Below are 24,852 nucleotides of genomic sequence, written 5' to 3' on the forward strand. Positions count from 1 at the left end.
ATGAATAAACAAATGTAAATAGTGAAAATTCTTGACAGTTTTACAGCCTGCAGCCTACTGACATCAAGCTATAAAACTTGTAGGCAAGAAATGTCAAATACAATTCACTCCCTGTAGTTTTATAGCTTACGTAAAAATTCAAGACTACTATCTACTACACATTCAAGACATCTGTCTTCCTTGTTGACTGTACGGGCGTGGTCGACACCGTCATTGATTTTCAAAAGAGGAGCTCTTGAATTATGTTTATCGGGAAGCTAGCAAATTACATGCCCCATTGATTGGATCTCTGTACAATTTTAATTATTCTGGTCAATCACAAAGTAATAATTATGATGCAAAGGGGTGTAAATGACAAAAAACTTGTTTTGAGAAAATCGACTTTAAAGTTTTTTTTTCAAATATTGTGCTTTCCACATTAATTGTATGGGAGCCTAAAAACATCCCAACTTTCTATGAATTATGTTATTTTTTCCATGCAACGGAAAAAATCGGTCAAAAAAAGCGTTGGAAATCTAGGAAACAATTGATTTTTTTACTACACTTGATTCAAAACTGACCAAAATGTTACTTACCTACACCCCTTTTCGTTTGAGCCCTTCAATTCAATTCTATGCGTGTGCTTCACACTAAGTTCATTTACCAAAAATTTAATCAGGATAAATAGTCGAATTTAATTTCGTCGAGGATCTTGAAGAGTTGACAAAGATTATAGGTGTTCCAAGTTAAATGGATGCAATTTATTCAGGCATTCTATAGTCACTTTTGCGTTGATCATATTATTACAGAACGCACAATATAACCTTGAAATAATCATAACTTATCCTCACAAAACCTCCAGTTTCCAGTCAGTAAAGTGGATGTTCAATGTTGGAAATTAAAATGTGAAAAATTGTCAATTTTCATACAAAACGGTCATGTGACGAATGACACCAAACCTGTTCTCCGTTTTAAAATCATGTCTTGGGATGATTTAACACAGAAGTAAATGCCTCCTAATACAGGTATGTTCCGTTTTTATCACGTTCCGATTTCGTCAACAAATTATTCCGTTTTTATCAACACACAAAAACTGATTTTTTTAAATTTTCAAAATGTAGTTTATATAAATACATATTTTGAAGCAATTGAAATGCATATTAATAGCCTCGGAGTTGAATTTCCGACATTTTGTTAATATTGAGACATGGTAGACGTCAAGTCATATATGATTCAATAAGGTTTGACTCCTTCTTATGCAATTATTTAATTGGAGTTTTCAAACTTAGCATGGTCTGTTGGACAAGATTGGCCCATCCTTCAACAATCGAGAGTTGTTCTGGCCACGTCTCAGCAACAACTGGAATTTGTGATTAGTTGAAAACGTATTTAAGAGAGTTGCAGAGACCTCTCCTTTTTCTTGTATATCACGGCATAAAAGGATTTTCTTTGTAAATTTGATGGACATATATACGTCCCCCCTATGGTATGATTTTTTGTATAAAAATAAAAAACATTTTGTATGGCACTTAAGATATCTCAAATCCCCCAGCCTCCCCATAACTGTTTACATGATTAATAGACTATCCCATATACAGTAGAAGCTCGTTATAACGACAACTTTTATAGCGATAAAAGCTCTCTATAACGACATTTTTCGAACCCTTGAAAATTTTTCCAATGTTGTAACCGTTCTCTATGACGACTTTTCCCTATTACGACGATCCCTTGCGATGTTGTTATAACAAGCTTCGACTGTATGTTCAGTTCTTTTTAATAAGGGATGCACTTGGCAATGAACTTAAGAATGTTTGGGCAACGGCAAGAGACATGATCGAGCTTATTTTATTCTTGATAAGACTGTCGACCGTGTTATATTTTTGACATTCACTTCTATCTCTCAAACTCGATAGCATTGCACAAATTATAGCAAACACCAATTGATTAGATCCTGGTCCAAGGGGTAGGGGAAGAGGTCCAGCAAAACTAAGCAATATATAGAAGAATTAGTTGCCATCCCAGATTTACTGGAATTAGCTATATATCTGAAATATGAAAAATTATTCGAGGAGCTGACCATAAATATGTTAGTAAAATCTAACCTCACAAATTTGACCATTTTCTATGAAAAAAAAAAAGTGTTTGTTACTGTATAGTTAGTCAAAACCAGCTCACTCATCCAACTTCTTATAAATTTTGACATTGTTTCCTCTCCGTCACCATTCCACCACATTGTTCGATTTCATTTCATCAGCATTATCACCACCACCGCTCTGATTGCTTCTATGCATCTTCTTCGTTTCGAATTCACCTCCTCCATCATCTCGTAACATCTTCCGGCAAAAGGCCGACCCGGGGATAAATTCGTCTGTGGCTCCTGTTTATTCAAATAAGTTGACTCCTCGAGTCCTCGAGCTCTCTGGCGGGTGGCTCCCGGAACTTTTTTTTCTTCTTTTTGCTCGGTCGACTTGTCGCATCTTCCTCTTCCTGTTTCACCTGCACCAACCTCCTACCCCCTTATTCAGGAGACGCGTTATTTGTTCGAGAAAGATTTTTTTTATTTTGTATGACAGAAGGCGATTCGTTGCGAAAGGACTTTTCTTTCACTTTTTTTCGAAGGCAAAGTCGGGAAGCAGTTTCTTTTATTCCTGTGTCTCTGTCTAACTTTGCAGCTTCTTTTCGAAGCTAGATTTTTTTCGGGGCCGACTACCCGACCAGTAGATAAGGTCTTAACTCTATCTATGATATCAAAATTTCTTACAAATAACTTTTTTTTCCGTTTTTGCTAGAAGCACTTTTAGTTCGTGGTGGGGTTTAAAGCACAACTGAAACAAAAACAGTTATAATAATAAGGGATATGTTAAATGTTTTTGAATAGAAATAAAATTTAAAACGAAATTTGTTCTAAGATATCAATGAAATCGATTATACTTTATTCTAGGATAATATCAAATGTTATTATAATTTATTTTTAATTAGAGTTTAGGGAACTTCGTTAGCCTAGTGGTAAGAGTCCACGGCTACAAAGCAACTTTGACAAAGAGAGCTCTCAGTGAATAACTGTGGATGTGCTCATAAAACACCAACATGAGTAGCAGGCTCTGTCCCAGTGAGGACGTAATGCCAAGAAGAAGAATAATAAGAAGAAAAAGAAACTTTGTTGTATGTTTTGTTATGTTAGGTATTAACCAGTAAATTAAAAAAAAATGAATGTAAGAAAAAAAACCTGCTAACTAAGTAACAAAATGTGTCACAATTCTGTTGCAATCCACTGATCAGGTCCAGACTTCTTCCTATCTGGCCTTCGCACCGCAGATATTTGCTTTGAAAAACCCAAAAAGTTTTCTCTCTCCACTAGCTACTGTGATCGGGCAGGATTTTTTCCCTGCCGTCATCCCGAATTTTGTCCTTCTTGTATTGTGGAAGAATCTCGTTCCTGTCTTCCTCTTCTGTTTTTTTTCTGCCGACGCTGCAATAAACTGTGTATGAACGTGTGCGCGCAAAAATACTTTTAAGCCTGTCAAATTTATGATATTTGACTTGTTTTCTTTGTCTTGTCGGGGTGCCTGGACGGCGGAAGCACACGGGAAGAATTATAGGAAGTGTCACCAAGAATTCCGGTTCGGTTGGTGAATGGCGATGGCAGGAACAAAGGATGCTCTTCCTGCGGGAGCCTGCGAAGTCTGTGTTGTGTTAGCATCCTGGATCGGTGTATTGTAAAGTGGGGTAATTTTGATAGGGTTTTTTTTTGGTAGAAATTCTATTATTTCTGCATGTGGCATTCTAGAGAAAATTGTATTGAATATAACGTTTGAATAAATTTTGATTGATTCTTACGTTTTAACATTGAATTCAATATAAAAAATCGCTTTCAAATATAAATAAGTATATTTTGAACCATATCGAATAAATTACGTGACGAATACATACAGAGCATTGCATAACTCTAGGCGTAATTCGTTACATGACATTTTTTTAAAACTTTCATCACAAAAATGACACAGTTTGTGAAAATGTATCTTGTTAAATGAACAGAAATTATGTTATTTCGTTCAGTATGTTGTGGAAGCACTTTCAAAGATACCCCATTTCACGGTACATATGAGAGTGGTAAAGGTCGTGCTTAGATTTCCGTTTTTTTTTTGTTCCACGGGAATCAGGCTCTGATAAAGAGGAAAACTTTCGGCACGCACTGAATGGTGATGCGGCCGCCAACGACACGGGATAGGACCCATCATCAGAAGGAAATTAAAAACGATATTTTCACCATTTTTATCACTTGGTCATCAATTTGCCGGGTGAAGATAATTGGAACGGTGATGAGCTTCTTTGCTGTGAAATTCCGGACGTCCGGAATTTAACGAAGTTAATGTTTATGAATGGAAGAGTTTATGCATATGTGACCGAAATTGTATGATGCACAATTAAAGTGGTTTTCAAATCTTTTCTACCTTCTCTTGAATTTAGATGAAACTACATGTGACTACATCACCGATTAAAACAAACATTTTTTTAATTTATTCACTTGGTTGATGCAAAATTACTAATTGTTATTCTAAAAGAGCTTCCAGCCAGAAGCTTCTAGAAAGAATTTTCGTAGGAACTGTGGATTTCCCAGAAGAAGTCAGGAAGAATTGCTGGAGGAACTCCGTAGGAATTGCTCGAGGAACTCTGAAAATATTCTTGGAGGAATGCCCGAGACAATTCAGAGGGAAATGGAGAAACTCCGGAGAAATTGCTGGAGCAATTGCGAAGGAAATAATGAGAAAAATCTGCAAAAAAATCCATGTGGAACTCTGGAGGAATTCCTTACACAAGTAAGAAAATATTTCAAAAGCAACTACGAAGGAAATCCAGAAAGATTTCCGATAAAGCTCTGGAGTAAATTCGGAGGAAATGCTAGATAAAACCAGATGAATTGCTGAAAGAACTCTGGAGGAATTTCAGGAGGAATTACCGATGAAGCTCCGAAAGAATTTCTGGAACTCCGAAGGAGGAGTTCCAGCAGGAACTCTGTTCAAAATCCTAGAGAAACTCCAAAGGAATTCCTGGAGGAATTCTGGAGCAATTCTTGGAGAAACTCTGAAGGCATTTGTGAAGAAACTCCGGTTGCGTTGCTGAAACAACTCCGGACGCGTTTCTGGAAGAACTTCGGGTTATTGTTTGAGGAACTCCGGAGAAATTCCTGGAAAAACTATCAAGGATATTCGAAATAATTTCCGATGAAACTCCGGAAGAACTTTCCAAGAATTACTGGATGAAATCCAGAGCAACTGCTTGAGGAATTCTAGAGAAATTTCTGGAAGAACTCTGTAAGAATTCCTGGTGGAAGTTCAGAAGAAGTTTCGAGAAATTGCTGGTTGAAATCCAGAGGAATTGCTGAAGGAAATCAAGAAGAATTTTTGGAAGAACCTTTATCCTTGTTTTATGATGATGAAATTCCTAATTTTGCGTCTCGAACCTGCGACACCTGTATTGTTGAGTTGTTGAAGTTCTGCTCCTTTGCTCCTTCGCCCACATAAGATGAATAGTATTGGAAAGAAAAGTGACCAATTTAAACCACCACTTTTCCCTGTCATAAAACCTGCAATTGTAGTAGTGAGAAGACTTATGTTTGACTCCCTCTCACCACTATATGTAAACACAAAGCACGTGGTATATCTGTCAAAACACTGGATGGCATTTAAACAGGCCCTGTATGCGAATATAGAGCCAATATAGTGCTTATTTAATGCCCGTATGCATCAGGCTTAGAAGCATAAATGATGCTGTAATAGGGTTTCTATGCAGCGGAAGTGCTGTTATAAGGTGTGTAAGCATTTGTGGTGCTATTATAATGCATGTACGCATTTATGATGCTGATTAAGGGCTTATTATTAGTGCTAATGGTTACTTGGGATAAACAGCACAATGACAATACTGCATTTTGTCCGAAAAAGTGCCTTTTGATTGTTATTGGGCATTTAAGCATTTTCACAAATATAAAAAATACCGTTTTGTCTTAAACTCCGAACAGACTCATATTCGGAACACTCGGTTTTTGTTTGGCGATTTGACTGAAATGTTTCACTGAAATATGTCACCCTTTTGGCAGTCATTTAGAATTCAATTTAAACGTCTTTCCAACTATTTTATACGTTGGGATTTGAAATGATTATCTAGTTTGAGGTCAGTTAAACCAGCTCAGATTAATTTATTTGCAAAATTGAAATTTTCGTTGCTTTTGAAATTTTCGTATAAGAGCAACGAACTAAATCCACAAATAGAGAACGATGATAAAATCCAAACAATCCCCGAGGAGCTTGTTAAGAGGGGTTTCCTCATGCACGGCTACCTCTTCGATCCACAGTGGTCCAGTTTTAATAAATCATGAGCAATTGAGCAAAATTCTAACAAAAATGCAAATTTCCATATGATTTGGTCATATGTTTTTTTTTTTTCAAAAAACTATCGTTTAGGAAAAATTAGGCAAGAAGAATCTTCTTCAATCGATTACTTAGTCTTAAACGCGCGTTTGAGCCAGATATCTCCATGGGGGAGTGGTACGGTATAAAAAAGCTCTTCTTTAAATATTTGAGGTACCAACAAGAATTAGTATTAATATAATAAGGTTAACGGCACTTGAATATAAATTTGCATCCGAAGATGTTGAATCTATATGAGAATGAGTTACGACCAGAAAAAAATATGCTGAAACTCAAATTTGAACTGGTTTTGGGGATTTGTAGAGTTTTGAAGCAAAAATTCATTTTTTTGACATGTGCAGCTATTTAACGTCTGAGCATGTAAAAACATATTTTTTGCAATTCCGTTGCAAATCAATCAACTTTTCATTGAGAAGTTGATCAACATAACGGCCTACTTTTCCTACTGAGAAAAACAGTGCTGAAAAGTACTACTTTTCAGCACTCTTTTCGGTGCTGAAAAGTAGCACTTTTCAGTACTGTTTTGGTAGGCATCATCCGAACAAACCAGCCTCTTCATGCCATTTGTGCTTATTTGCGCGGCATGTGAGTCGAGACGAGTCCTTCTCACCTCGGGTGATGTGAGGCGAACAAGGATGGAAATCTAGTGATTATGATAAAACAAATGATGCATTGTGGTTGTTCTTTATCATGCGATCATAGCAACAACGATAAACCCTTAGTCGTCAAGCCATCACAACAAACTCCGCTCCGCGAAAAAATAGTCGCTCGGCCTGTGAGCTGACGATCAATTGTTCGCAAACCGATTTCATAAGTTTTGGAGGATTTTCACGCTTTCACTCTGCGATATGACTTCTAGCATACCATTATTGATCCTAAAGTCATTTGAGAATGGTTTGAGCGAAAATTAACATCGTAAATGCGTTCTGATGCATGTTAATCGCAACATGTTACAACATCCGACAAACGGTTTGTCCTACGACAAACAGTTCATCTGATGATTCAAATATCGTTTCAACGCGCGCAGAATGATGTATCGCAATCGTGCTTTTGCAAGAACGACAGCCCTCTTAGATCATTCGAATACTGTGTTATTTGTCGCTAGAGACGATTTTCTTCCATCCTTGGAGGCGATTAAAGCTAATCCAATGGAAGCGAGTCGACAATTGTTCCTCATTCGACTCGTCTCGCCTCACATGCCGCGCAGAATTAGTAAAATTGCATCTGATCCGTTGTGCGATCTGATTCCGACAGGGGCTGTCCATTCACCACATGATCAGTTTTTTTTTGGGATTCCTGGTCAACCCCTACCCCCCTCGTGGTCATTTGTCCATACATAAATTTATAAAATTTGTATGGACCGTGATCATTGGCTAGACGCTCCCTCTCCCCATGAATGACCACGTGATTCTGATTTGGAATCGAATAGTCCAACATGTGTAGTCAGCAACTGTTGGTGCTGTCTTACCTGATTTCGATGGGAGCGTGAAAAATTGTGACATTCATGCGTAGGTACTACTGTATCACAGCCTACGTGATTGAAAAATACTGAATTGATACTACGCATGGATGTGTGCCCATGTGGGTTCTCTTGAAATGTGTGTTTGTGCTTTTAGAGTTCATCCAGCTGAAATGGCATTTTTCGAAATAGCAAAAAATGTTGTAGGCAACTCGTTGCAAAACTCGATTTTTTCAGCACTCGTTGTATTTATCCAACTCGGCGAGCCTCGTTGGATAAATGTACAACTCGTGCTGAAAAAATCATCATTTTGCAACTTGTTGCCTAAATAACTATTTATTTTTTTCTCGTACGTATTCTTAACTATCTGATATGGTTGATGTATGTTTTTCATTCGTTCTTCAACTAAAAACTAAGTTTGGAAATTGGGGTTTTGCCAGCTATGAGAAAATCTTGACCTATGTGCGATCTAATCAGAGTTGTAGCAGTATACGTTAAACATTCTCTTACGAAGTGCTGCAAATAAGAGATTCACCTTATTTTCTTAGGCTTCAATTCCGGGTAATTTTATTGTATAAAAAAACGTAAAACGTAAGCAACGCAGCAAAAAGTTAAAAATCTCAACCGGAAAGCTCATATACAATTTTATTACATTCTCAATTTGAAGTTCAATAAAAAAAAGTTACATAATGAGAAAAATCCTAGAGGAACTCCGGAGGAATTATACAAGAAACTCTGGAGGAATTCCCGGAAGAAATCTAGAGGAAATTCCCAGAGAAACTCTTAAGAATTGTTTTTAAAAAATCCAGGAGGAACTCTGGAGGAAATCTGAAGAAATTCCAGGCGGAGCTCCAAAAGATATCCCGGAGGAAATCTGAAGGAATTCTTGAAGGAACTCCGAAGAAATTCCATGAGGAACTCTGATGATATTCTTGTAGCACTTTCAAAGAAATTCCTGCAGGGACTTAGAAGGAATGGCGGAGGAATAATACTTTGAGAAATTCCTGATGGAACCCTGAAGAAAATCCGGAAGAATCTTCAAAGAAATTCCTGAAGGAGCTCGAAGAAATTTCTGGAAAAATCCGAGGCATTGCTGGAGGAACTCTGAAAGATTTTCTCGAGAATCCATGAAGGAAATCCAAAGCAATTTCCGGTGAAGCTCTGAAGAGGTTCCCGTAGTAACTACGGTAGAATTCTCGGCGGAACTCTGAAGAAATTCTAGGTGGGCTCAGAAGGAACTACCGGCAAAAATTCTAAAATAATTTGTGAAAAAACTCCAGAGGAATTCCTGGAGAAACTCTGAAGAAGATCATTGAGGAGGTTTCGGAGGAGCTCTGGAAGAATTGTTGTAAGAAAGCCCTGCACAAATTTCTGAAGGCAATATGTGGAGGACTTCCTGGTGATCCCATGAGAAAATACTGGGGAAATATCTGGAGAAATTCTTGGTGGAAATCTATAGAGGAATTCTCAAAAGATATCCTCGGATGAATTTACCGAGCAAATTCCCGGTGGAATTCCTGAGGAATTCCTGGAGAAAATTCTCGGAGGAGTTCTTGGGAAATATCCCCGGAGGAAACCCTGGAGAAAATAACCAGAAGAAATTTTTGGGGGAATTTCTGGAGAAAATCCCCGGGAAAATTCCTGGAGAAGAACTGAAGCCTGAAGAAATTCCTGAGCTTTCTAGAAGCTTCTGAAAGAGCTTCCCAAAAGCTTCTGAATGAGCTTCTCAAAAGCTTCTGAAAGAGCTTTCAAGAAGCTTCTGAAAAAGCTTCCAAGAAGCTTCTGAGAGAACTTCCAAGAAGCTTCTGAAAGAAGCTTCCCAGAAGCTTCTGAAAGAAGCTTCCCAGAAGCTTTTGAAAGAGCTTCCCAGAAGCTTCTGAAAGAACTTCCCAGAAGCTTCTGAAAGATCTTCCCAAAAAACTTCTGAAAAAGCTTTCCAGAAGCTTCTGAAAGAGTTTTCCATAAATTTCAGAAAGAGCTCAGCTTTCAGAGAAACTTCTGATAAGACTTTCCAGAAACTTCTGATAAGACTTTCCAGAAGCTTCTGAAAGAGCTTTGGAAAGAAGCTTCTGAAAGAGCTTCCTAGAAGCTTCTGAATAAGCTTCCCAGAAGCTTCTGAAAGAGGTTTTCAAAAGCTTCTGAAAGTGCTTCCCAGAAGCTTCTGAAAGAGCTTCCCAGAACCTTCGGAAAGCTTCTGAAAAAGCTTCCCAGAAGCTTCTGAAAGAGCTTCTCAGAAGCTTCTGAAAGAGCTTCTCAGAAGCTTCTGAAAGAGCTTCCCAGAAGCTTCTGAAAGAGCTTCCCAGAAGCTTCTGAAAGAGCTTCCCAGAAGCTTCTGAAAGAGCTTCCCAGAAGCTTCTGAAAGAGCTTCCCAGAAGCTTATGAAAGAGCTTCCCAGAAGCTTCTGCTAAAGTTTTTCAGAAGCTTCTGAGAAGCTTCCTAGAACCTTCTGGAAGAGCCTTCCATAAGCTTCTGAAAGAGCTTCGGAAAGAAGCTTCTGAATGAGCTTCGGAAAAAAGCTTCTGAAAGAGCTTCGGAAAAAAGCTTCTTGATGAGCTTCCCTGAATATTCTGGTAGAGCTTTTCAGAAGCATCTGAAAGAACTTCCCAAAAAGCTTTCCAGAAGCTTCTGAAAGAGTTTTCCATAAACTTCAGACAGAGCTTCCCAGAAGCTTATGAAAGAGCTTCTCAGAAGCTTTTGAAAAAGCGTCCCAGAATCTTCTGAAAGAGCTCACCAGAAGCTTCGGAAAGGGCTTCAAAGAAACATCTGAAAGAGCTTTCAGAGGAGCTTCTGATAAAGCTTTCCAGAAGCTTCTGAAAGAGCTTCGGAAAGAAGTTCTGAAAGAGCTTCTCAGATGCTTCTGAAAGAGCTTTCTAATAAGCATCTGAAAGAGCTTGCTATAAGCTTCTGAATAAGCTTCCCAGAAGCTTCTGAAAGAGGTTTTCAAAAGCTTCTGAAAGTGCTTCTCAGAAGCTTCTGAAACAGCTTCCCAGAACCTTCTGAAAGAGCTTCCCAGAGCTTCTGAAAGAGCTTCCCAAAACTCACTGAAAGAGTTTCCCAGGAATCTTCTGAAAGAGCTTCCCAGAAGTTTCTGAATGAGCTTTCTAACAAGCTTCTGAAAGATCTTTCCAGAAGCCTCTGAAAGAGCTTTCTAAGAAACTTCTGAAAGAGCTTCCTAGAATTGTCTGAAAGAGCTTCCCTTGTGTTAAAGCTTCCCAGAAGCTTCTGAAAAAGCTTCTCAGAAGCTTATGGAAGAGCTTCCTAGAAGATTATCGAAGAGCTATTCTGAAAAAAGCTTTCCAGAAGCTTCTGATAAAGCTTTCTAAGAGCATCTCAGAAGCTTCTGAAAGAGCCACTCAGAGCCTTTTGAAAGCGCTTCCTAGAAGTTCCTGTAAATTCTTCTGTAAGAGCTTCTCAGAAGCTACTGAAAGAGCTTCCCAAAAACTTCTGGAAGAGCTTCTCTAAAGCTTCTGAAAGTGCTTCCCAGAAGCACTCTGAAAGAGCATCCCAGTAGCTTCTGAAAGAGCTTCCAGGATGCTTCGCAATGAACTTCCAGAGACTTCTGAAAGAGCTTCCCAGAAGCTTCTGAAAAACTTCTGGAAGGGCTTCAGGAAGAGCTTACCAGCATCTTCTGGAGGAGCTGCTAAAGAACTTCCCAGCTTTTCAGAAAATTTTGAATGAGCCTTCCAGTATCATTTGGTGGAGCTTTTTGAAACATCTCTAATTAGCCTCGCAAAAGCGGCTGTAAAAGTATCTTAGAAGCTTCTGATCAGGTTCCCTAGAAACGCCTGAAGAAGTCTGCTAGAAGCCTCCAAAGAAACCCCTTAAGGACCTTTTGAAAGTACTTATCGAAAGTTACTGAAGGAGCTATCCAGAGGTGTCTATAGAAATATCGATAAGAAATTTAAGAATATTATTAACTGTTACTGAATTTGTTAGATGCTTCTGAAGGAAGCTCCCAGAAGCTTCTGTGCAGCACTACAGAAGATCTTCAGAAGCCTCTTGAAATGTCCTTCAGAATCTTCTAGAAAAATCTTACAAAAGCTGCTGGAAAGCCTCTTACAGAAGATAGGAAGCTGAACAGAATCTTGTTATGCCCTATTTGTTAAAGATTTGTAAAACTCTATACTCTTATTAGCTTTCATCTGAAATCTTAACAAGAACCATTTCTGTTTATCGGAATAATAGATAATAGCGAATTTCGATCTTCACAACTTTGCCCACCAGCTCCGGTTACCCAACTCGTGATACACTCTTGGAGGACTCTTCCTGGAACAAGTTTTCTCGTTTCATGCTTGCTCGAGCGCCCAATCGTTAGCGCCTCAATTTATGACACTTACCCTACCTCTGCCGCTACCGCCACCTATATCTTACTATATACATACTATCTCTGAACCCACCACCACCACCTTCCTACATCAGAAACGCGCAGAGCATGAACGGGAAACCAACCATTGCGTGGTTGGAAACGTTGTTGTCCTGCACTCCCGACTCGCCATAGTGTTTCTCAGGAGAGAGTGGTCCGATATGCGCCACTATAACTTGTTTGAAAGTTAATATTCTCAGCAGAAAAATTAAAATTCTATTTCAGTGTGATTATTTCTCAATTTCACAAATTTACTTGAATATTGAGAATATTTGAATTCAGCAACGTACTAGAAATAAGCTAAGAATCTAGTGATATTTTGCGTCATCTTTCCGAAGGTGCATATTACACCTTCCTCCCCCATTTATGCGTAGATAAACGAAATCGAAAACTCTAGAAAAAAAAATATATTGCAAAATGGCTTTTCGTACGTCACGTTCAGCATGCAAGGCGGAAGCAAACAGAGTCTAGCACGAGTAGAAAAAAAAACCAGCGACGGCAACCAAGCGTAATTTAATCTAACCTTTAGAATATTTAATTACAAATTTATTTTCATTGTATAATTAGATTTCCACCATTTTTTTTTTCTTCCTCCACCCGGAAGAGTCCACTGACTGGTCCACTGAACGAGTGCAAGCTGTCGGTTGGTTGGTTGGTTGGTTGGTCGGTGTCGTTTCCTATTCGCACACAATTCGATCCCTGCGTCCAGCACACACCGGAAGGACGACGAGAGAATATGGAAATCTAAAATAATTCGCTGCGAGTCCTGTGCACAGCTAGGCTATACTGTTTGCTCTGTGCATTCGTTTTGCTGGCGTAAGATTCGACGCAATTTACTCTTTGTGCACACGTGCCAATAATAATGTTGCGTGGTCGAGCGTTGAAGTTACTGCATCGTTGGCATTTGATGGGAAGTGCCTGTGGGGGTTAGTGTCCAAGGTACGAGGGATTTTACTGAGGACACCATAATATCTAGCATACGTTAATACTTCTGCTATACACAATAAAAAATAAGACCAATTTGAACTAGTCTTTTTGTTTCCAAAGTCAAGTTTGCCTGGACAAAAATTGAAGTGTTTTAAAATACTCCAAAAATATTTTCTTAAATCTGATGCAATCACCTAGCTTTTTGACAAAATCTACGAGATCTATTTATTATATCAATTGCTGGAGTTTTTCTATTGCTATTTTCGCCTATACAACGGACAATAAGATAAATTGATGAAATATTCAATCGGCCAAATGTGTAAATTTTTTGATCTATATAAATGAGTTGAAAAATCGTACGTACAAAAACATCTCTGCATATGAACTTAAGAATCTTTCACCAGAAATACTAACAGTCCCTACCTGCAGGATCCATTGTTCTAATAAAACCACTCCAGGATATCCCCTCATTAGCACATCTTGATACGATACGATATATGATGCACCCATTTCCGGAGCAAATACGCACTATTGGTGGGTGGAGGCAAATTGGAACCTCCCTCTTTTTTTCCATCCACCTGATAAATGCACTAATCACCATGAGGCAGCATGGATGCACTTACCAACACTGAAGCAAAATCCTCCAGGAAGAACCCTACAGTGGGTGGATCATCAACCCACCTATTCACGAGAGCGTCTTCTCAGCTTCACCCGACCATTTCTTACGCTTGTTGACTCAGAAATCTGCAAGCATCAGTGCATCCAATCGAAGGAAAAAGTGCGTACGCTTCGTAATGAAAGCTTTCTTGAAGAAGAAGTCCCCTTTTACCAGGCTGCCACCACCCCTTTGTGAAGGACCTACCCCAATGCGAAACTATGTTAGGAAGGGCAATACCTCTTATCAGCCCCATCATCATCATCGTCATCATCGCTATCATCATGGGTTTCAAAAGGCTCACGCACTGGTATGATTTACCAGAAGAAAAGCCTTCACCACCCTTCCTTCTTGGAATCCGACATTCCATCACACAGAAAAGGCTCTGGGGAGGGTTTCTTTTTTGCACCCATTAATTGGGTTGGAAAATCTCCCCCCTAAAAGGACGATGAGCGGTATAGTGCCGGAGGTTCGGAAGGTAATGCGAGTTCAAAGAACTTTCCCTGCTCTAATTAATCATAATTTCAACCCTCCAACCAGCGCAGCGTTGTAAAGTTTCCCTTCGTCATTGTGTGTGTCATCATTGAAATCATTGCAGTCATTCGAATCATGGCGTGCATTGTTTTTACGTCATAAATACCGAATGCGAAGCGAGAAGCGCGTGTACCAACCGTGTAAAGCTTGTCTTAGAAGGATTTTTTAGCGGCGTACTTAACCGATTTACAGTGCATCTTTCACCTCTGTGCACGTAAGTTAGACTAGCGCAAAATTATTTGGAAATGTCTCATATTTTGAGCACTTAAGGCGAAGTAGGCCGTCATTGACATTTGTACGCGTCGTTGATGATTGTTGCTAATTCATCTCACAATTTCGAATCAAAGAAAATCAGTTGGTTTTGCACTGACACAGCTGAAAAAGTATCATCATACTTTATGCATGTTAGCGCGTACAGTGATACTTTTTCATGTCAATATAAACTATCAAGCCTGAGTTCTATCACTTAAAAAGGCAAGCTGAAAAGTCATCATTGTTGCCAAAATGAATGACGGGCTACTTAGCCTTAATAAGTAGTTGGTTTGAAAGCCGCCACCCCTTTTGAAGCTTTTCAAAAGTCTCGAAGAACCCTAGAGATGGATGTTCTTGAAATCAATGTTTATATAAACCTCTCGAAGCTCTTAAAACGTTTTAACTTATGTGTGCAGACTATCCTACAAATCACGTATGTAATCCACCATAGATTAATAGCGAATTCGTTAATGCAAGAGTTCTTCTATAACCTTGTGGAGGTGTCCACCAAGTATTTAGCTGCCGAAGTAAATCAAAAGTGCCAAGAATAAGGTACATCTTACTACATGGGAACATTCCAAATCCCACTAGCAATTCGTCAAAAACATTAATTGAGTTAATTGAGAATTTTATTATAATATTGCCAAGGATTTCGTCAGAAATAATCAGCTCAGGAAGCTGCTATGAACATTCAAATAGGATTGGAAATTGATTTTTTAGAAGCCAAATATCTGACGTAAGGAGAATTTGTCAAAAATTTCCACAAGAAATCTCAGAAAACTTTGTCAGATATCTGTACATCTGATCTTCACAAAATGACACCGAAGGTATTTTCTCAGTATTTTCACTGTTGTAAGAAACAAAATAGATTACAGATTATATACGAGAGATCAATAATTTGCTACCGAGTTCATTCTTTCTTAAAAATAAGTTTAGTAAAATATTCCTCACATTTATGCATTACTCAAGAGAAATGACAGTTATGCTCAATGGTGTCCCGGACCCCTGAGCACTCGTCACGACTATTGATGGAAAGTGGTGAACATGTCTGCTGAACTGGAACGAAAACAAAACAAAATGCTCGCGAGCATCAGAGTGCTGATTTATTCGCATCTGTCACACTCGCGAGTAAACAAAGCAAAAGTGATTCGTGAACATGTGCGGGGATGCTCTGAGTTATTGTGCTTTTGGTTTTTGACAACAATTTGGTAGTTCACTGTCGATTTGATGAATAAACACTTGATTTGCTTGTCAAAACCTTAAAAAATCACACCTTGTTCGGTTACTCGCGAGTATATCTTCGTGAACTTTTTGCTATTTCTTTTAGTATGTTCTCCCAAGCAGGTGCGAGCGAACTTATTCACACCAAGCCCATGGATCACCTTCGTAAAGCGAATATATCCACCACTGCGGACCACCGGTTGAGAATATTATGCACGAAAAATATCGGAACTGAGCAGAAACTTTTTGCGCGTTGTAAAGCTAGTTAATTATTATAAGCCAACATAACCAGTTTCGACCAGCCGTTCATTAATCAGCCAACTACATTGGTTTCTCATGATTGTGTCCATACGCTGGCCAGACTAGGGATACAGGAGCAAAAATTATAAGGAAAATGGATATTTTCTCTATTATTTTGATTCAATTTGGATTAGTAAATTAATGTAGATCTGTCATGTAAATGTGATCTGCTCACCACGAAATGTTTCATACTGACTTGCTAAGTAAAACGGTTCATAATCTACTATGACTACAACTGGCGATATGTTCAAAACCGGTGCATCTACCCTAGTTGATCTTCTTGTGAAAGTTTTGATTCTCTTCATCATGGTATTTATTGTGAGCCAAATCTTCCAAAACGAGATACGGTTTTATTCCAAGAGGATTGATGCAAAATTTGAGCTCAATAGCTTTAGCGAATCATCCATGATGAAAAGAACAAAGCTGCCGAAAATACACCACATCACCCTACGTAATTGAATAAAAATGCGTTTTTTGTCAATTTGCTGATGAACGACCTCAAGGACAACAATGTGTTCGCATAAAATAACATTTTTTAACGCTTACCCCACCTGTTTTATGTGGTTATTCTAAGCATTTGTATGATATAGTTGGCAAATTGAAGTCCAAAATGCGTTAATATTCATTTCATTAGCTTGGAAACGAGTTCGGTGAACGGTTTTGACGAAATTAATCTAGAAATCTACGTTAGAAATTTCTCTAGCGTTTCATCCAGAAATAACTTCGGATTGTCTCTAGGCATCCTGTGGAAAATCCTTCGTCGATAATTTATGAGGATTTTATCTCAAGATTCATACGGAGATTTCCCAAGGATTACTTTTGAGAGTTCTTTCACGAACTAGGGATAAAATTGTCTATGTATTTCATGAAAGTTTTTTTTTATTTTATCAAAGTTTTTCTAATTTCTTACTGTTTTATGTTCTTCCTAGAACTAGAGCGAATATGTTTCCTTGTTTTACATTTTTTGCAAGGTAAAGTATTTCTTCTTGAATAGCTCCACGTTTATCTAAGGGTTACTATCTTATTATTTTTTAGGGGTTTTTCAAGAATATCCTTCAAAATCGATTCACCAATTGTCTTGAGATACTCTCAAGATATAATTTCTAATAATTCTTTTGATATTCTATCATGAATTTCTCATCGGATCCTTCCTCATAAATTTTTAGGAGATTCCTAATAAAAATGCATAAATTAATATTAGCCCAGATAGCCGTAGCGGTAAACGCGCAGCTATTCAGCAAGACCAAGCTGAGAGTCGTGGGTTCGAATCCCACCGATCGAGGATCTTTTCGGGTTGGAAATTTTCTCGACTTCCCAGGGCATAGAGTATCTTCGTACCTGCCACACGATATACGCATGCAAAAATGGTCATTGGCACAGTAAGCTCTCAATTAATAACTGTGGAAGTACTCATAAGAACACTAAGCTGAAAAGCAGGCTCTGTCCCAGTAGGGACGTAAATGCCAGAAAGAAGAAGAATATTAACCCAGAGATACCTCGAAGAAAGGCCATGGAATTCCTTTCCAGGATTTTTTTTAAATAACCACCGACAACTGGTCCAAAATTCGTACAAAACCTTATTCTTGATACTTACAGTGTTTTCTTCAGGAGCTCTCTCTGGTGAAATCTTTAAGCATCCATCAGAAGTTTATGTACAGATTTCTACATGAATTTTCTCAGTTTTTTTTCTGTTTTATTTTGAAATTTTCGACAATAATTTCTGAAGTAACCTGATTTTCATGTTCAAGAGGAAGTATTTTGAGGAATCCCTTTGAGGAAAGTCTTTTTCTAACGTATGACTAATTCCATCCAGAATGTGTCGAAATTATTGATATCGATAGTATTCGATTTGGATTAAATTTTACACTTCTTTCACGTATGTCAAAAAAAAAATTTCGTATAAAAATCTATAATTTTGTCTCAAAAATAATCTCTAAAAATAGCCTATGAGATTTTGCATGCAATTTATTTGAAAAATTCAACCTCCGAAACTATTGCTTTGCGACAAAAATGTTCTATGGAGAAGTTGTAGTGAACTATTTGGGCTTCTTAAAAATTATTTTATAGTTTTTAATAAAAAAATCACAAAAAATTTACGAAGGATCTCTAATTGAGGTATTTTTTATTTTCAACGTAGAATCTTTATAGATAATAGATGGTTGGGACAAAGTTTCATGATCAAGACTTTTTTAAACAAAAAAATTTTTACTAGGAACAACTTTTGGACGATTACAAAAATTTGTTTGAATAAATACGTTTTGATCACTTCTCAAGAATAAGCCGATTATGAGTACTTTCAAGTTTAATGCACAAACTTTTAATTAAATAATAAAATAAGCCATTCTCATTCTGGCAACCTTGGATGCAAGTTGGCTGAAATAATCAAATTTTGCATTTTCAACTGCCAATATCTCAAAAACTATACGTGCTGTGATATTTTTGAAAACGGCAATGGATTCAGCAACCCTTAATTAAGTAAATAACGGTATTTTGATGCTTGAGACAAAAACGTGTTCCACAGTGTTATATGATTACATTACCATTCTTTTGCATACAGAAATAACTCTAAAGTGGCATTCTTATTGATAATCTACTCAATAGAGACGAATGCCCCTTCTGGGTAAAGTCTCTCTAAACAAAAAAAAAATGATAATTATAATGGTTAAGAATAATTTCAAGATTATTATTTTATCCTCAAAACGTATTTAGACGGTCATGTCCTGTGACTGACCGATTTGACATGTAAGTCGTCGTATCCTTAGTTAACTTCCTGGCTGATGACCTTGGGAAATCGCTAATCTAATTCCTGAAGATACCCCTGCATTGAGGATTCTAAAATCATTGGTAAAACATTCTGAAAAAAAAAAACGAGACAAAATACTTCAAAAAATACCCAATTTATCGGATTGTTTTCTACAACAACTCTTGAACAAAAATAAACCTAGGGAAAATGTTAACAAAATCAATTCCTAAAATACCTGCAAAACTGCTTCATCAACTTCTTAAGCATAATTCGGAGTGAGTACAGGAAAAGTTCTTAACTTAAATAAAAAAAAACTGTGGTGGAATCGTTGATTATTTCCCGAAGAATTTCCAGCACGTACTACTGTAGGAACTCTGACATAACATTGCGAATAATTCCTGAAAGAATTCAAAAATGTTTGACCGGTAAAAAAAATTAAGAGACATTGCTTTTGAAGTCCCATCCACTTTCCGGAAGAAGAATTCTAGAGAAAATTCATGACGGAATCCTTCGAATATTCTTGCAGCAATGTTTTAAAAGTCTTCGATTGTAATCTTAATGTTTTTCCTCCTGCAGATTATTATTGATCGAGGTCTGAAAGATTTTTTGCAGGTGCTCTTATGAACATTTTTGTCCAAATTGCTCTGTTCTGAACGAATTCTAGAAGCAAAATAAGTAGAGTTTTCGAATGAGTCCTAATCTTTCCTAGTGGATATTTCTTGGAGCTATCACTCGGTGAATTTATGATGAGTCTGAGAAATTGTAGGAACAATTTATTCGCAGTAAATCAAAGCGAAATGGCAGTAGAATTACAGAGAGCAATTTGAACAAAATTTTTAAAGATTTTTTTGTTTAAAATACCGAATGTGCAGCAATTGAGCGTCCGAACACGCTGAAAAAAAAAATTTCTTTTTCAATTCTCATATGTTTTCCTCACCATCTGATATTGTAGATGAATGTTTGACTTTGTTTTACAACTTTAAACTAATATTATGAAAATTTATTGGCTTTTCTCGGTGAATGCAATACTGTACTCAAAGTGAAAAAGAGTAACGAAAGTAATGAAATGAGAAGATGGATAGAATCGCAAGCAAGCGACAAGAGAAATGAATAGAAGTTGAAAATTTTGTTTTTTTTTTTTTAACAAAGTCGAGGCGACAAATTTTTGCCTGTCTAGTGTTAGTAGTGACCAACACTACAACATCTAGCCGCTCGAGACCAAGACGTTAGGCAACGATTTGTCGTTTCGATTGTGTTGTTCACACATATGGCCCTCTGTTAAAAAACAAAATTTTCAACTTCTATTCATTTCTCTCGTCGCTTGCTTGCGATTCTATCCATCTTGTCATTTCATTACTTTCGTTACTCCCTTTCACTCTGAGTACAGTATTGCATTCACCGAGAAAAGCCAATAAATTTTCATAATATTAAAGTCATGCGGTGATTAAACCTTATAAATGATGAGCTTTAAACTAAGTTTGGAAATTAAGTTTATGCCACCTTCTAGGAAAACTGGACGTCTGTGCGACGACGATTACAGATCGTTGAGTTCGATAAGGTGCAAAATTTACTACACACAAGAATTTTAAAAATGAGTTTTGGAGCAGCCAAATAATTTTATTCATCCAAATCTGTAAAGTGTAGTTAACTTAAATTCTCGGATAAATTCATGGAATGTTTGTTTTGATTTTTGTTTAACCCGTATAGGCCTGAGTGAAACCAAAAATACTAAAACCATCACCGCTCAGCGAATTCTTAACGGATTTAATTGATTTTTTGTCAGTTCACTGGCCCACTAGTTTCTAGAAGTGGTCAGAAGAACTCGGAAATATTCCTGTGGCCGGAATTATTCCGGTGGATCACTGGGTCAAGTCGGGTAAAAAGGGCTATTTTTTGGGACATGCCAAGTTACCTGTATTTATTTGCAATGACAAGCATTTTAAAATATACCGGATGTAGCCATTCGGCCGTAATTCTCGGAGGAACCGGCTGTAGATTTGTTAGATACTAAACCGTTTCAATTCTCGGAAAGTATAAATAAAACATAATTGTGCACTAAAATGCGTTCCCATAAGCTTGGCACAGATGTTCAGATACAAATTTGCCACTTTATCGTAAGTTTGAGGCGTCCCGGGACCCGAAAATGGTCATCCGTAGGATTAATCAAATGCAATACTCATAGTTATCCAATTCAATCGTTTCTCAAGAGGTTAACGCTGATGCAATTTTTTTTTAAATCCCGTTGTGTAGTGGCCACATTATAGCCGATTCTGGAAATTATCTATGACTTGAAATTTGCCTACCTTCAGGGGCACAAACGCACAGTACCCTTCTCACCCGACCCGACCCAGTGATCCACCGGAATAACTTCGGCCACATGAATATTGTGGTGAGGGTTTTAGAATTTTTGCTTTCACTCAGGCCTATACGGGTTAAGCCTTTCTGAAAATATATTGATACATCACTAAAGGCTCTTCGAAGAAATTCGAACTGATACCTGAGAAAACTTTAGGCTTCGCCATTGGTGATGTATCAGTCAATAACTACTTGTGAGATACTTAAAGTTCATTCCAGGTCAAGAAGACATCTTTTCTATCGCAATAGACCAGTCTAATTGGTGCATCGCTCGTGCAAATGACGAAGCCCCGCAAGGAAAATGGCATGCACTGTTCCTTTTTCTATTCGCCTTCGACGGGAGGTCACCCAACTTCGGGGGTGGTTTGGTGTGGTGTAGCCGAAGAGCAAGAATCCTTTCTTCCCCGTGTTTCGAGGGCAACGCATTAATGGATTTAATCGCTGCTTTTTCATTATACCCACCCGGCTTTAAACGAGGGCATCCACGCCACGCACGCACGCCACGAATAAGCGGGATGTGCAAATGTGCAAGGATACGAAGCGAACGGGAAGAGCAACAAGAAGAAGTGATTAAAAATGCAGTTTTTTCCTTGCTGCATCGTGTGTGTGCATTATGTGCCCCTGCTTTAGGGAATAATGCGGGCAGATTGATAGGGGTTGCAATGCAACGATCGTGCCTCGCCTCGTGGGTTAATGCGTATTCAAGTTTTTAATGCGTCCTCTCCTTGGTGGCCATTTCCTTGCGAAGAATGCAGCGAACCGGAATGAATGGATTGTAGGGTAGTGATGTTTCCTCAGGATTTTCTGAAGAAGTGTACGCACTTTTGTTCTGCCGTTTACTTTTATCTTAATGACGCTTATCGATTCGTGGAGATGTATCTTGAAGAGATGCTTAAAGACTTTGAAGTTGTTTGGAGAAGATTTTCTTTTGAAAATTTCCGCGGATTTATATTTTATCTTTTGAGAAATCCGTTACAAAAAGGAAAAGATGAATGTTGTGAAAAATGAGTTTTGAAGTTTTTCAAGATAATTTTACTTTAAATGCAAATTATCTTGATTTAGGAATATTGTTCAGCTATTTAGCTAGACAATGTTGATATTCGTGTGTTAATTTTTTTTAAATAAACTGATGGAACTTCGTAGACGACGTACTCCATGCGAAAACTAGCAAGACTGCGGAAGAACTGCAGATGTTGACAGCGGAATCGTTTGACATAATTGAACCGAGGGTAGCTGGAGTCAAGATGCAATGTATTTATTATAAAACGACGGTAGGCGCGAAGGCGGTATAGGCAGCTGTCTTAGTAGCTAGGATAACGTTGGGTTGATCAAGATGCAGCACGAGGTGTCTTCTGGCGACACGGAACTCTAGTTTTGGCTGCAGTATTGTAAACCAGCGGAATCGAAAGAAGCTGGAATGTACGGTCCGGCTCATGGCTATATGGATCGCCTACAGCACCTTACCAGCGGAGCTAGTATGTGTTATCTCCGGGATGATCTCCATCTGCATATCTTCACAGAAAGAAAATATGAATAATAGCCGAAGCGCAAATAATTATTTCGCTGAAAAACTCTTCGCGTATTCGCAAATTCATTGTAAATTTATGATGGAAATCATGCACATGGTAGGAATGCTAATGATCGTGTGAAATTACACTAATACAAATAATTTCAAAACGTTTCCAAACGGTATTGAGCTTGATGCTATGATTTTTATACTGTTACTATCGTAATTTTACATGACTTAGCTAAACCCATCTTGCAGTCGATGCGGATCAAACATTCGGTCAGCCATATTGGAAACGAGCCGATAAGTGATTGTTGTGTTTTCAGATTCGTTTCGAGTTTTAAAATTGAAACACATATTGAATTATCTATAGTGCAACAGTGATTAGCTAATAACATACTCATTGTTGAATGGATGTGAGAGCCCGCAAGATTTGTGCCATCGGAAATGTTTTAGCAGCGCGCAGACGCAATTGAATCATCACTACCCTTTCGAAGGCCGCAGCATCTGACAGAGCAGAAAAAAAACATCGTTATTTGACAGAGATTTTACTGAATAAAGTGGATATACAGAGCGAATGGTGTTTATTTTCTATTCATGACCGGATGAGCCTATTGGAAACCACATATCTCGGTGTTTTGGATTCGTTCTTCAATCTCTTACCAATGTGTTGTTCTCATTGTAAACAATGGCGTATTCTACTAAGATAGCTGTTTGTAAAATTACACGACAACTGAAAATTACATTGACCCAAAACCCGAACTTGTAACATTAAAATCAAGCGTAAATTTATGCGTTTTCGAGCATTCCCTTCATGTGCATGATAAATAGTGTAAATTTACAGGAAATTTTCTATCTGTGTTGCTGAGGACCTAAAATGCTACTCATACAAGCAGAATCTCCACTTTGGTCTGGAGAAAATGGCGGAGCACGTTGTATTCGACTTCCCTCAGATTCTGGGATATTCGAAGCAAGAAACAGTCATACACTGCAAGAGATCCACACCCGGACAAACACGTGGAAGCACATGGAATGCTTTGAGCAAATTTAGGAAGAAATAGTGCGTAGATCAAATAGATGAGTCTTCTCCACTGGACTCGGTCCTGGGTCAATCGTTTTCAGTCGCCCTGAACGTTAAGTGCTCTTAATTCCTTCTCAACTGCAAAAAGCCATCGAAGTTGGCGGCCTCGTCCGGGTTCTTTTGTGGTGTTGTTCATGAGCCCGAACCTCTCTGTCTCCCTCTTGAAAGACACGAACGCCTCTTCCGCTGCCCGACGGTCAACCCCGATGATGTCGATATCGTCCGCAAAGCCAAGGAGCATATGAGAACGTGTGATAATGGTTCCGCTTCTCTGCAAACCGGCTCTCCTGATATAGCCTTCGAGCGCTATGTTAAACAGCAAGTTAGAAAGAGCGCCACCCTGTTTCAATCCATTTAAGGTTACGAACGATGACGAAATCTCGTCCACCACCCTCACACATGATTTCAATTCATCAAGCGTTGCACAAATCAGTCTAATCAGCTTCGTCGGAAAACTAGTTCGGCAAAAAATTGCCACAACTCGTTTCTCTTCACTGCGTACGCTGCTTTGAAATCTACAAACAGATGATGCGTCAGCAAGTTATACTCCCGGAATTGATCTAGGATTTGACGCAGCGTTGATTTTTTGATCCGTCGTTAATCGGCATATCCTCGAAATGATACGGTAAGGAGTTCGTGCAGCGTGTTTGAAAAGTTAGGTCGGGAACTCCTCGTTCCCAACAGCCTTGTTGTTCTTAAGCTCATTGATAGTTTCTTTACCTCATCTAGCGTTGGAGGTTCCACAGCCTGTTCATCGTCATCGATTTGAACTCCACTACCAGATTCACTTATGTAATCTCTATTCAACAAGGACTCGAAGTACTCTTTCCACCTGGCGGCCACCATTGTTTCATCCATCAACAAGTTTCATTCGCGGTCGTCGAACATGGCGGGAGACGGCGCTGTGTTTCATCGCACACCATTAACAGAGATTCTTAGAACCGTCGTATGTCGGTCTGTTACATAGCTTTTTGCACCTGAGCAATTACTGCCTCTTCATGCTCCTTTTTCTTTCTGCGATGGGTCCGTTTTTCGGTTGCCCTTGCTTCCT

The 24,852-nt window shown here is 38.4% G+C and overlaps 1 protein-coding gene across 2 annotated transcripts in view; it reads left to right on the forward strand.

The window, feature by feature from the left end:
* The window catches only part of LOC5573007 (DNA N6-methyl adenine demethylase), a 486,750-nt gene that overhangs the window by 110,517 nt on the left and 351,381 nt on the right, over positions 1–24,852 (forward strand). The window lies entirely within an intron of this gene.

Source organism: Aedes aegypti, chromosome 2, assembly GCF_002204515.2.
Source record: "Aedes aegypti strain LVP_AGWG chromosome 2, AaegL5.0 Primary Assembly, whole genome shotgun sequence".
NCBI lineage: Eukaryota > Metazoa > Arthropoda > Insecta > Diptera > Culicidae > Aedes > Aedes aegypti.